At 41.0% G+C, this 12343-nt stretch overlaps 1 pseudogene; it reads right to left on the minus strand.

Moving 5' to 3' along the window:
- The window catches only part of LOC127195051 (WD40 repeat-containing protein SMU1-like), a 52564-nt pseudogene extending 40779 nt beyond the window's left edge, over positions 1–11785 (minus strand).
- Positions 11786–12343: the final 558 nt, after the last annotated feature.

The following is a 12343-nucleotide window of genomic DNA, read 5'->3' on the forward strand; positions in this document are numbered from 1 at the left end:
CCTTCCTTCCTTCCTTCCTTCCTTCCTTCCTTCCTCCCTCCCTCCCTCCCTCCATCCCTTCCTTCCTTCCTTTCTTTTTTGGTTTTTTGAGACAGTTTCTCTGTGTAGCCTTGGCTATTCTTCTGAACTTGCTTTCATAGACTAGACTGGCCTCGAACTCACAGAGATCTGCCTCCCTGAGTGCTGAGATTAAAGGTGTCCACCACTGTGCCTGTGTACCCCAGGAACTGTAGTACCACTGGGTGCCCTGGTTTTGTATTCAATCTCCTTTGTTGAGACTCACTTTGCTTTAACTTTACTGAAAGTTTTTAAGGGAAGATAGCACTTCTGCAGACATCCAGGGACAAGGACTGCACATTCCTCATTGGTTTTTAAATTGTGTGTCTTAATGAGATTTAAAAAGCACCCAGGAAAGCCATTTTAAAGAAAGATTTGGTTTCTTTATCTTACCCTTATATTTGGAATCTTGCCATGGAGCAAGAGAAAGGGCTGAACTATGTGTCTAATTAGGATCATTAGGGCTTTTACTTCTACCTTCATAGCATGATGCCATGAATGATGGGACAAATGGTACCACCCTGTGCTCTCTCTCATGTGGGGACAAAGGAACCACCTTGCGCTCTCTCTCATGTGGGGACAAAGGTACCACCCTGTGCTCTCTCTTACATGGGGACAAATGGTACCACCCCGTGCTCTCTCTCTCACATGGGAATACGTCCCCTAAAAATGTTTACGACATTGATACCCTCAGAGAATAACTGTGTGTACCCTGAGAAGTGCTGCTGGCCTTCTTAGCAGGTCCAGGGTATTTATTCAGCTCCTGCCCCAAGCTCCCCATCTCTGCTTGTACTTACTGAAATTTGCACTTTCCACTTTCAATTTTATTTTGCTGTTCACTGTTCAGTTTGATGTGTGGTTCTTCTCCTCTTAAGTGAGCTAACTGGCTCTTTAGGAGGCGGTCACTCTGCACCTTGTTAGCTACATGGTACCTGCAATGTCTCATTTCTGCTTAAAAGCACTGATGACTTTGTTGCATTGGATTTGCAGTGAAAGCCAGACTCCTTTCGGAAAGCAAGCTATTTCACCTTTCTCTTTGCCTTCCTATGCTCCAGTCATGCACCCTCATTTGGGTCTCCTAAAGTAAGTGCTTTTTTTAACTTAGCAATTTTGTACTAGAATATTCTTCCTTCTTCTTTGAATGTCTGGTTCTTTGTGTTTCTGTCTTAGTCTGAAATGCACATTGTCCAGGGACAAGTGCCTGACTCACCCACCTGGTGTGACCTATTTATGTTCTATCCTGTCTCTACTCAGCCCTATATGAATGTATCTTTTCTATTGTTTCTTTTCTATTTTATGAATAAATCATCTATATCCATCTAGAGTTTTTAAGCTTTATTCCTACCCTACAATTGGAGTTAATGGGATCAAATTATGTCTATTTGGTTCCCTGCTCTATTGATTAATGCCCAGGAAGATCCTGGGGCACAGTAGATTCTTCAGAAATGTATTGTAGGATTAAGTTTGATTTCATATAGGCTCAGAGTAAGTTCTTAGCTCTTGTAGTGGTATGATATGAGGGGGTGCTGGGGCCAGAGTGCGGAGCCTCATCAGAACTGCCTTGGTTTTATTAAAGAAGGCACTCATACTGTCCATCTTGGAGGGCAGGAGGTAAGGAGAATCCAGCAAAGTGCTCAGCCCACTGCCTCTTACAAACATAAACACCCATCTACACAAATTCACATGCACATATACTCACATGCAGACACTCATATACACACTCACATATACACACTCACATATACACACTCACATATACACACTCAAATGCACACATACAAACATACTCATATATGCAGATTCACACTCCCACACACATTTACACACATATAGGCCCTACCCACTTGCATATGCACACTCACATGTACACACATACTCAAGATGTATGTCCCCCAAATTCAGACACATGCACATTCACACACGATCACATTTGCACACCCCACAACCCCACACCGAGGAAATCATAGCTGTGGATTTGACCCTTATTACCCACTTCGTATCCCACTCTGTTCCAGTAGCAACTACTGCCTTGAGATGCCAGACTTAGCTCAGAGCAGTGAAGATACAAGCAGCATGTAGGATAAAGAGAGTTTTAAAGTAGTCTTTATTTTTCTTGAAAGAACAAAGGTTCACAATAAAGTTGAGAGGAAATCAGAGGGATTTCCGACGTATCTTTCTGCTCTGCACCAGCAACTTCCTAGTCTATCAGTGTCTCCCACCAGATTGGTTCATTTGTGACAGTTAATGAACCTGCATTTGCCATGCCATTATCATCCTAGTGTGCATTAACGGCTCACTTTTGGTGTGCATCCTGTGGATTCTGGCAAATGTTCAATGACATGTGTCAATCATTATAGAACCACAGAGAATAATTCCATTGCCCTAAAACTTCTCCAAGTCTTTTCTGTATTCTGAAAGGGAAAATTTAAAACTTCTACAAGTGATTGACCATTTCAATTAGTGTCAGCAAGTAATTGAGTGAACGAATGAATATGTGACTCTTAGCTCCCGTATAATGTGCTTTGCACAGACCAGGCTTGTTCTGTAATGTGTAGGTACTGAGACAGTTTTTGGGACTTAGCTTTTGAATGATGTGTTCTTGGAAAGTCTACATATGAGGAGGTGTCCACTGTGTGAGCAGATTCGCTTTCCATCATGGTGTGTACGGTTCTGAGATGATCCCTGCCTTCTTCTCATGTGATGCAGCCTCTTCTTTTCAAGGCAGTGTGCCTGCTGTCTGGTCTAGATACATAACAGTGTGGCTAGAAGGAGGAAGGTCATCCATTGCGGAGTGGCCATACAGCATAGAGAATGAATGGGTTTTAGTGCAAAGATCATGGAGACAATCCCTCCTCTTTAAAATTCAAATATTTTAGTCAAGTTAACTGAAGCATATTAAAATATGTCAATAGAGCACTGATCTGTCACACTCGTGCCAGTTGTAAGAGACTCGAGAACAAATAAAAGAATCTTCTGTAATGACACCCTGGCTTAATGGAACGATAGGCACACATGTAGTAAATAGTTAGATCGTGTATAAAAGAATGCGTCGTCTAGTGACTATGTGGAAAAACACCACGATGAAATGGCCCAAGAAGTTCCAGGTGCAGGCAGACTCTTCCTAAGAATGTGTATGTAGTTCCCAAGATCTCCATTAATTTAGAATAGAGAGATTCCCTGCCCATGAGTAAAGTTTAGTAGGACTGCCATTCCCTTTGTCTGGATACTCGACGTTTGTGAGAACACAAATACGCATTGGCTCTCCAGGTACGTAGTTATCTAAGAAGAGTGTTAAAATGGCTGATGGTTAAAAAAATGGCTGATCTTCGAGCGGAAACCCCGAGAAACCACACAAAGCAATCGAGTCATTAGAACAGATGTCAGACAGAAGAAGTGAAGTCATCGTCTGTGGTGATGAAGTGTTACAGATGAAATGAAGCGAGCAAGAAATAAGAAGACATGAAAGATTACAGCGACAGAGGCACCAGCTAGAAACATCTTTGACCAAAGAAACAACATGAAATAGGAAAAGCCTCCCATAGTTGGAGCAATGCAGTGAGTTCTATGTGCTTTTCAGGATGAAGTAACTGTTGGGCTGACATGTCCCTAATAGCTAAAAGATGACAATGTTAAATAGTATTTTTTCCCACCACTTACTATCAAGCTATGGGTATAGAAGTTCTGACTAGATGGTATATACTCTCATGGATTTGTATTTAATCATAAAAAATATGTTTTCGTAGTGTTTGCTGAATCTGTTTACTGAGAAATGAATAAATAACATTTACATAGTTTATTTAGGAACATTATGTTACTTCAAGTATAGGTACAGACATTTCTATTAATTATTTGAAAAAAAGAAGTAGTCTACTTTTTTCAGTTTATAGATTATGAAATTATAATGTAGATACTGAACCTAAAGGTTAATTTGTGTCAAGTTAATGTGACACATGTGATTAGAGGCCGAAATTGATTGATTAATTATGGCTTGAGTTATGATAGTAATAATTAAGAGAAACAATGAGGATTTGGAGCCTCTACAGTACAATTTTTTTCAGACAATTTCTATTTAAATTTATATGATTGCTGCCTGTGAATTCTCACAGATTCACACTTAAGATGTGCTCTCTCTAGCTCTAACCCATTTAGACACTCAGGTATGCCTTTCATCATTCATTAGGCTTCGCTTAGTTCTTGTGTTAGCCTTGGCAATACTACGCTGGCTTAAAAAAACACACCACAGGCTGGAGAGATGGCTCAGAGGTTAAGAGGACTGGCTGTTCTTCCAAAGATCCTGAGTTCAATTCCCAGCAACCACATTAAAAACTATCTATAGTGACATCTGTTGCCCTTTTCTGGCTGGCAGGCACACATGCAGGCAGCACACTGTATAAATAATAAGAAAATCTTAAAAACAAAACAAAACACGATTGAACAAAGGAAAGTCATAGTGGCTTGAGGCAGAGGGTGCCACTCTTCTCGGAACCTGGTCAACAGGAGCTCCACTGATAGCCCACCGTGGGCATGGGGCATGGGTATTTCCATTTATATGGAGCTACATGACCATACCAAAGTTTAGCAGGCCAGAGAAATGCATCCTTCTCATGAATATGAAAGACAGAGAGACAGAATAGGCAGACGAATCCAGCTGTTCTTGTGAGATCTGCTGGGCCATGGCTGTAAGGCTGTACAGGTTTGTCATTGGTAAGAAAAAATGTCTCATTTATGTAGAGTGACAAAGCTATATCATCTATATCTATCCTTTAATATTGTGAGATGTTCCAGGCAAGCCATCAGGAGATAGCGATACTGTTATTCTTCATTGTAGGAAGCAGAGAGATAGCCCTAGAGCGAGGCCAGAGTCACAGGCTAGTACACACAACTGCCAGGTGCTTTGGTGGTTAATACAGAATCAAGATAGGATTGGTAAGGTGGGGTGGGGTTGAGGGAAGACATTATCTCACGGATGCAAGATGTAATTAAATTTGATTTAAACTCCTAAAGTTGTTGCTTCGAACACTCCAAAAGCTTTGTAAACAGCCAGAAAAAGTAATTTTCCTAGTCAGTGTAGGGCATTGTGCAGCCTGCCCTTTAAAATGGTTTCTTTGCCATAGTTGGTTTATCTGATTACACTGCAAAAGCAAGCAAACCTGGTGTAGATGCACATTCATTCCCAGGCTTTATGTAGGAGCACCCAGGAAAGGGTTTATTGTTGCTTTCTAACTTTCCATGGTTAAAACTATGTAACCAATTTGCCATTTTTTAAAAAAACAGGCGCAAAGATCTGACTGGCATCTGGGGAGAGAGGATGACACTGGTTAGGGGCTTCACAGTCAGGCGAGAGCAATAGCACACCAATTTCACAAGTAAAGGGTGACGGAAGCTGCCCTGTTATTGCCCTCGTAGGATCTGTGAAATGGACACTTTAATTCTGGAGACATCTTCCAGGTTTCTCACTCATTAAGCACTCTGTTTCCCAGAAGACAGGAGATGTTCAGTTCCTAAGAATTGTGCCTACAGGAGACACTGCATCTGTTGCCTTTAGTGGACAGATGCATTAGGGAGTCTTATGTGTTGTGCAGACTCTTATTTTAACATGGAGCTTGCTTGATAAGAGTATTGACTTGGCATTAAATTTAACTAACCAGTAAGTTATAACTAACACATATTCATGTTTTGCTTTCCTCCCTGCCTTCTGTCATCTTTGTTGAGCAGTACCTTCCTTTTTCTGCATGATTGGTGAATGTCTTCTTGTTGGGCTCTGGGTAGATAGTCCTTGGTTGAGCTCCTTGACACATTGCTAATTCCTTTTTTTCTCAGAACTGTTGTATATGGTGACCCATTGTATGCAATCATTTTCTTTATATCAGTTCTGTACAGTGTTTAGGGATGATAGTGGTACCTGGGATTGAATTCAGCAACTTGGGCATCCTAAGCATATATTTTACCACTAAGTTACAGACCCCATGAATTTAAAATATGTACTCCATGATATATATTTTGATATAATATCATCTTCCCTTTTAAAAAAATTTTAAGTTGGCTTAAAGTTTTATGATAATATTTTTTAACACATGCTGAATGTGTTATTTTTTATTGTCCTACATGGAGCATGAATAACTTTAATAGTTATTTAAACATTTAATAAAATACAACAAGCCAAGACATCTATAATTGCAGTTTTTGGAAGGCCAGTGGTTCGTGAAGCAATTTGCACTTCAGCCATCAATCAGGAAGAGTCCTCATTTGACTCTAGGGACAGGAGAAGCAGACGACGGCTTGACCCCGAGCCTACACTGCAGCCCCCTTGTCTCTTCCATCTACATACATGATTAAAAGCCTCATCAGTCTTCAAGGCGTTGCAGAGAAGAGTTTTAAAACCACAGTACCTCATGCATGAAATACTTGAATATTTTCAGCATCATATATTTCCATTTTGCAGAGAATATTAATGTGACGGTTACAAAGGAATTTTAAATTGGAAGGAAAATGGAAGTCTTTCCAGCAATTTTTACTTGTGTTGTAGTTCCTTGTGCTTATAAAGTTTTAGTTTTTTTCCCCTGGTTGATATCAGTATTGTCTTGCTACTTGGGACAGGAATTGGTGTGTGGGGAGGGTCTGAAGGGACTGGGATGGGATGTTGAGCTGAGACTTTCCTCGTAGTTCAGGCATGACGTAGCGCTCTCTTATTCCAACCCTCTTTCCATTTCTATATCATACAGGCTTTAGGAATTAACTTTGGACAGTGCTTCAGCAGGTCTTCTGGAACATTCAAGTCTGGTTGACTGTTTGCAATTCCATTAAACCATTAAAACAAAATGCTTTTTAGCTGCTCCCAATCTCTCGCAGTTCATCTCACTTAGATTTTAATGGCTTACTTTCTTGATGTATGCTTCCTTAGGCAGGAATAGCATCCTACTTGCCAGTGCCAGGTCCTGGGTTGTTGTGAAGATTTCTTGGTGAAGAATGACTTGTTCATCTTAGAAGAACTGACTGGCTCTATGTGCTGGGCAGCAGTGCATTTTCGGTGCTGCAACCATCGGAAGTGCTGCATGCACCAAGGAAAGGAAATGTGGCCAGAGAGCCAAATGAGAACATTTGGAAAGGAGCTGGTCCTCGTTGAGACTCCATATTTTAGAGCAATGGAAAATATTCTTAACTAGAAGCCAGCATTTCTGACGTCCAGTTCTCCTTGCTAATGGCTTCTGTGTCTGTGTGATAGATGATGGACAAGCTTCCTAGTCACTTTGACCAACAGTTTCCATTTTTGTTAAAAGCAAGCCCTGCATTCGATTTCCAGCTTTTCTTAGGGTGATTCCTCCTCCTCCTCTTCCTCTTCCTCTTCCTCCTCCTCCTCTTCTTCTTCTTCTACGATAAAAAGCAACTGTGATAAGCCTGGGTTTTGATCTGGAGGAACCTTCTACAGATGTGGGAATGTGTGTCGATTTACTGAGTGACAGCAAACACCATTGGAAGAAGAGCACTCTGGGAACTCTGTGAATTGTGGCTAAACTAAAAAGCGTTGTTCATCCCATGCTGTTGGCAGAGATATAGAAACAGAAGCAGTATGATTGGCTCTGCAGCATTGCTCTTACAAGACCTCACGTAGGAGAAACTACATAGGCTCTGAATTTCACACTAAAAGGACTGGAGTTACGACTGACTGAAGACAAACCACTGCTGGAGAAAGGGAAGGTACATTAGGTGGAGCAGGTGCTGTAATGGGAGCCTTGATGATACAATAGCCTCAAGAACAAAGGTGAGACTGTGTCTCTCACATCTGCTGTGGAAGTATATAGGCACCGTCTCCCTCCACCCAGCCAGACTACCTACTTGTTCATCACAGAAGACAAATGTCATGCATTCTCTCTTATGGGATGCTCCTAGCTCCAAATCTTCAGATATGAGTACATATCCTGTAGTAACTACAGAAACCAGCGAAGTAAAATGGGACTAACATAGCCGTGTTGGGTAGCAAAACAGATGAGCAGTTAATATCAGAGTACAAGTGATCTGATCTGGGAAATGGGGAAAGGATGGCTTCCTTAGAGGGGAAGAGAAGTAAAGATAGAAGAAGGTTGGGGGAGGGTAGAGGGAAATAGCATAACACAAGTTATCTGATAGGAGAAATGAGGAAAGAGGGGCTTCCTTAGGGAAAGGAGAGAGGTAAGTACACAAGACATAGGGAGATGGGTAAAATTACAATGAGGATGCCCGAAAAAGCCACAAGAAACAACACTACTGTTTACCTAAAAAAAGAACCTTATAATTTATGTAATTCAGTACATATGTACCTTCAGTGAACTTTTCTCACCTGGGCTGATTGTGCTTTCTCTTTTCTGCGAAGACCATCTCTGTCCACGTCAGGCTTAAAACTAATAGATGAGGTCTACACACCACAATCTCAGCACAAAAATAACAAGATGGGTGACCCAGCCAGTATCTCCTCTCCAAAATTTACCAGTCCAGTAGAAAGGGTTGCAAATGAGAATTATGTAGATAAACCCTGAGACACAGAATTTAAAAGGACAGTTGTGCACCCCACCAAAGGCTTCAGGAAGTTTAAAACGGACATAAACATCTCAGTGAAATTAAGGAGAAAGACTTTAGAATAAATGCCTGAGGTATGCTCAAGAAAACAAGAGAGCTGACGGAAATGATGAAGACAATCCAGGACTAAAGAACAGAATCCAGTGAGGAGATGGAAACAGTAAAGAGGACTCAAGGTGAAGAAGTAAAGGTAGAACTGTGACCCCAACTACAAACAAAGGAAGTCCTTAGAAGTTAAATGAATCAAGTAATAGAATATCAGGACTTGAAGATGTAGAGGGCGTAGATCGAATAAGCAAGGAATATGAGAAAAACATAGGAAAGAAATACATAGAAAATGTGAGACACGATTTGTGGTGGTTTGAATAAGAATGGTCCCCCTAGGCTCATGTATTTGAATGCTTAGTTACCAGAGTGGTGCTATTTGAGAGTGATTAGGAGGTGTGGTTTTGTTGGAAGAAGTGTGTCACTGGGAGTGGGCTTTGAGGTTTCAAAAGCCCATGCCAGGCCCAGTGAATCTCCTTTTCTGCCGACAGATCAGGATGCAGATCTTGGCTGTTACTCTAGCATCTGATGCATGCTGCTGTGTTCACTGGCATGATGATAATGCATTAAACTTCTGAAGCTATAAGCAAAACCCTAGTTAAATGCTTTTTTCCATAAGGGCTATTTTGGTCATGGTGTCTTTTCACAGTAGTAGAACAGTGACCTCATGAAAAACCAAACCTTTGAATTATAGGCACACATGAGGAAGAAGAACACCAAGTCAGTGACGTAGATCATATCTTCAACAGGATACTAGAGGGAAATTTCTGCAAACTACATTAAGACACACCCATACAAATACAAGAAACACACAGAATACCAAGTAGGAAAGAGCATAAAATAAAAGTCCTATGGCATATCATAGTTAAAACATTAAGTATGTATAACAAATAAAAATTTTTGAAGGATTGAAGAGAAATATGCAAGTCTCATATAAAAGAGAACACATCAGAATAACAGCCGATTTCTCAATGGAAACATTGAAAGCTATAAAAGCCTAGAACAATGCATTCCAAGCCCTAAAAGGCTATAATACTCAGCTTAGACTAATATACATAGCAGAACTGTCCATGAAACACCAAAGAAATAAAACTATTATAAGGGAATAACAATAATAAATAGTAGTCTATTAAGATGGAAAACCTAAAAGAAGTGGATGACTTTTTAAACTCAATTGCAGAACCAAAATTAAACCAAGAGGTCAGAAACCTAAACAGACTCACAACAAATGTAGAAAATAGATAGTCATAAAACACCTTCTATTTTAAAACAAGCAAGCAAGCAAGCAAACAAACAAATATACAAAAAAACCCCAAACAAACACTTTCCCCAACACTCTGAAAACAGAGGACAGATGGATTCAGAGCAGAATTCTACCAGACATCCAGAGATTTATAGCCAAGGCTTTGTTGTTGTTGTTTGTTTGTTTGTTTTTTTTAGCTGCTAGCCTTCTTTTTTATTTAATTAATTTATCCAGATTACAGCTCAATTGTTTTCTCCTTACTTCTATCCTCCTATTCTCCCTCCCTCCCACTTTCACCCTATTCCCCTCTCCTAAGGGGACCTCTTCCCCCACCTTGTTTTTGCTTTTAGAGACAGTGTTTCTCTGTGTAGCTCAACTTTCCTTGAACTTACTCTTAGACCAGGCTGGACTCGAACTCAGAGATTTTCCTGCTTCTGCCTCCTGAGTGCTAGGATTAATGGCGTGCACCACCTGGTTATTACTTCTTAATGTATTCAAATGAATCAAAACAGAAGGAAAACTTATAAACTCCTACAAAGCTAGTATCATTCTAATACCCAAGCCATGTAAAACCACAGCAATGATATCAAATGAAAGCTACAAGCCAATATCCCTGACGAAGATAGATGCAAAAATACCCAATAACATACTCGCAAACAGAATACAGATATACATCTCTATTGGGGGAGCAATAGATAGGGAAATAGTGGGCACAAATGGTCTGATCAGGAAAATGGGAAAAAACAGGCTCTAATTAGTGGGGAGAGATGTAAGTATAGAAGAAGAAAGGAAGAGGGTAAAATAACAATAGAGATATTTGAAAAACTCATTAGAATCCTAGTAGTAACTGTTTATCTAAAAAAAAACCCCCCACTATGGTACATGTAAGTCTGTGTATAAAATATACATATACACCGAACATGCCTGTGGGTTGGCTCTCCGCCAGAGTGTGCCTTAAAGGGGCAGTGTAGGCTGACACTGGCTGGCTGCCTACATTTAATAAAGTGCCTAGCTATCTGTGCCCTGACTGCAAATAGACACATGCTCAAGTGCTGCATAGGGTGTGCGTTGCAAGAGGGGTAGTCTTATATGGCGAGTATATTCCAAATGCTATATTTTAGCTGGAGAAGTTGGGGGTCGTCTTATATGCCCATTTGTCTTTTTTATTTCATTAATTTATTCAGATTACAACTCAGTTGTTATTCCATCACTTGTATCTTCCTGCTCCCCCCTCCCTCCCGCTTTCACCCTATTCCCCTTTCCCTAGGTCTATGACCGAGGGAGACCTTCTCACCCCCTATATGGTCATAGGTTATCAAGTCTCATCTTGGTAGCCTGCTTATTCTTTCTTTGAGTGCCATCAGGCCTCCCCACCAAGGGGAGGTGGTCAAATATGTGGCACCAGAGTTCATGTCAGAGTCAGTCCCTGCTTTCCACATAACTGTGGAGAACGTCCTATCCATTGGGTAGATCAGAGTAGGGGTTTGACGTTTACTACTTGTATTGTCCTTGGTTAGTGAAATAGTTTGAGCAGACCCTCCTGTATGCCCATTTGTCTTATATGCTGGAAAATATGGTGTAGTTTAATGAAAATTTCTTATCTGAGTTGATGGTGTTCCCTCCAAGAGTCAAAACCAAGCTAACAAAAACCCTAAAACCAGACACCAGGAGTCTTCTATTGAATTGTTTTTCAGGGTGCCCAAGAGTATCCCAAAGTGTTATAGGCTATTGCTATTGCCTTGGTTGTCCCCAACACTCAAGATGTAAGGGAGGTCTCCATTGCTCAAGATACCTTAGACTTCAGAAACAGAGCCCAGCGACCCCTGAGCTGGAACTCACCTGAATGTCTTCACACTGAGGACTAGCTTTCGTGGTCCCAGAAGATGCCATGCTAGCTTCCACAGAAGGGAAACAGCCAACAGTCCTACCCAGCTGTGATGCCTATGAACCACACCAACAACCAGCATAGCAGACATCCTTTGATGGCAGCCAACAGCTCCCTAATTAGACTTAAGACCAACCCAACAAGAGGAGTACTGTGCCTAGTACTGGAAATCTGGCCAACTACCCAGTGCTAGTGATGTCATGTATATTTGAGGAGAACTTGTAATCACTACGTTACTAAGCCAGCTCATCCCTAACTATACTCTAAATATCTACCCTTGTACCCACAGATATAATGTCGTCCTCACTCATAATCAACCTAAGCATCTCTTTACAACAAAGGGAGACCATCCCAGAAAACCACAACCAATCTAAACGCAGAGCTTTGAAGCTTAGTCTCAATGGGTACATCTGCAAAGCAACCCCCACATCTAAGGCTCAGGGAATATTTTGGAAGTGTGGGCAGAAAGATTTTAAGAGCCAGAGGACCGAGTTTTCTGTGAGTCTCTGTCTCTTAGTGATGCAGAAGCTGCACTCAACAACACGGCAGTGATGACACCAATG

Source organism: Acomys russatus, chromosome 11 (assembly GCF_903995435.1).
Source record: "Acomys russatus chromosome 11, mAcoRus1.1, whole genome shotgun sequence".
Lineage (NCBI taxonomy): Eukaryota > Metazoa > Chordata > Mammalia > Rodentia > Muridae > Acomys > Acomys russatus.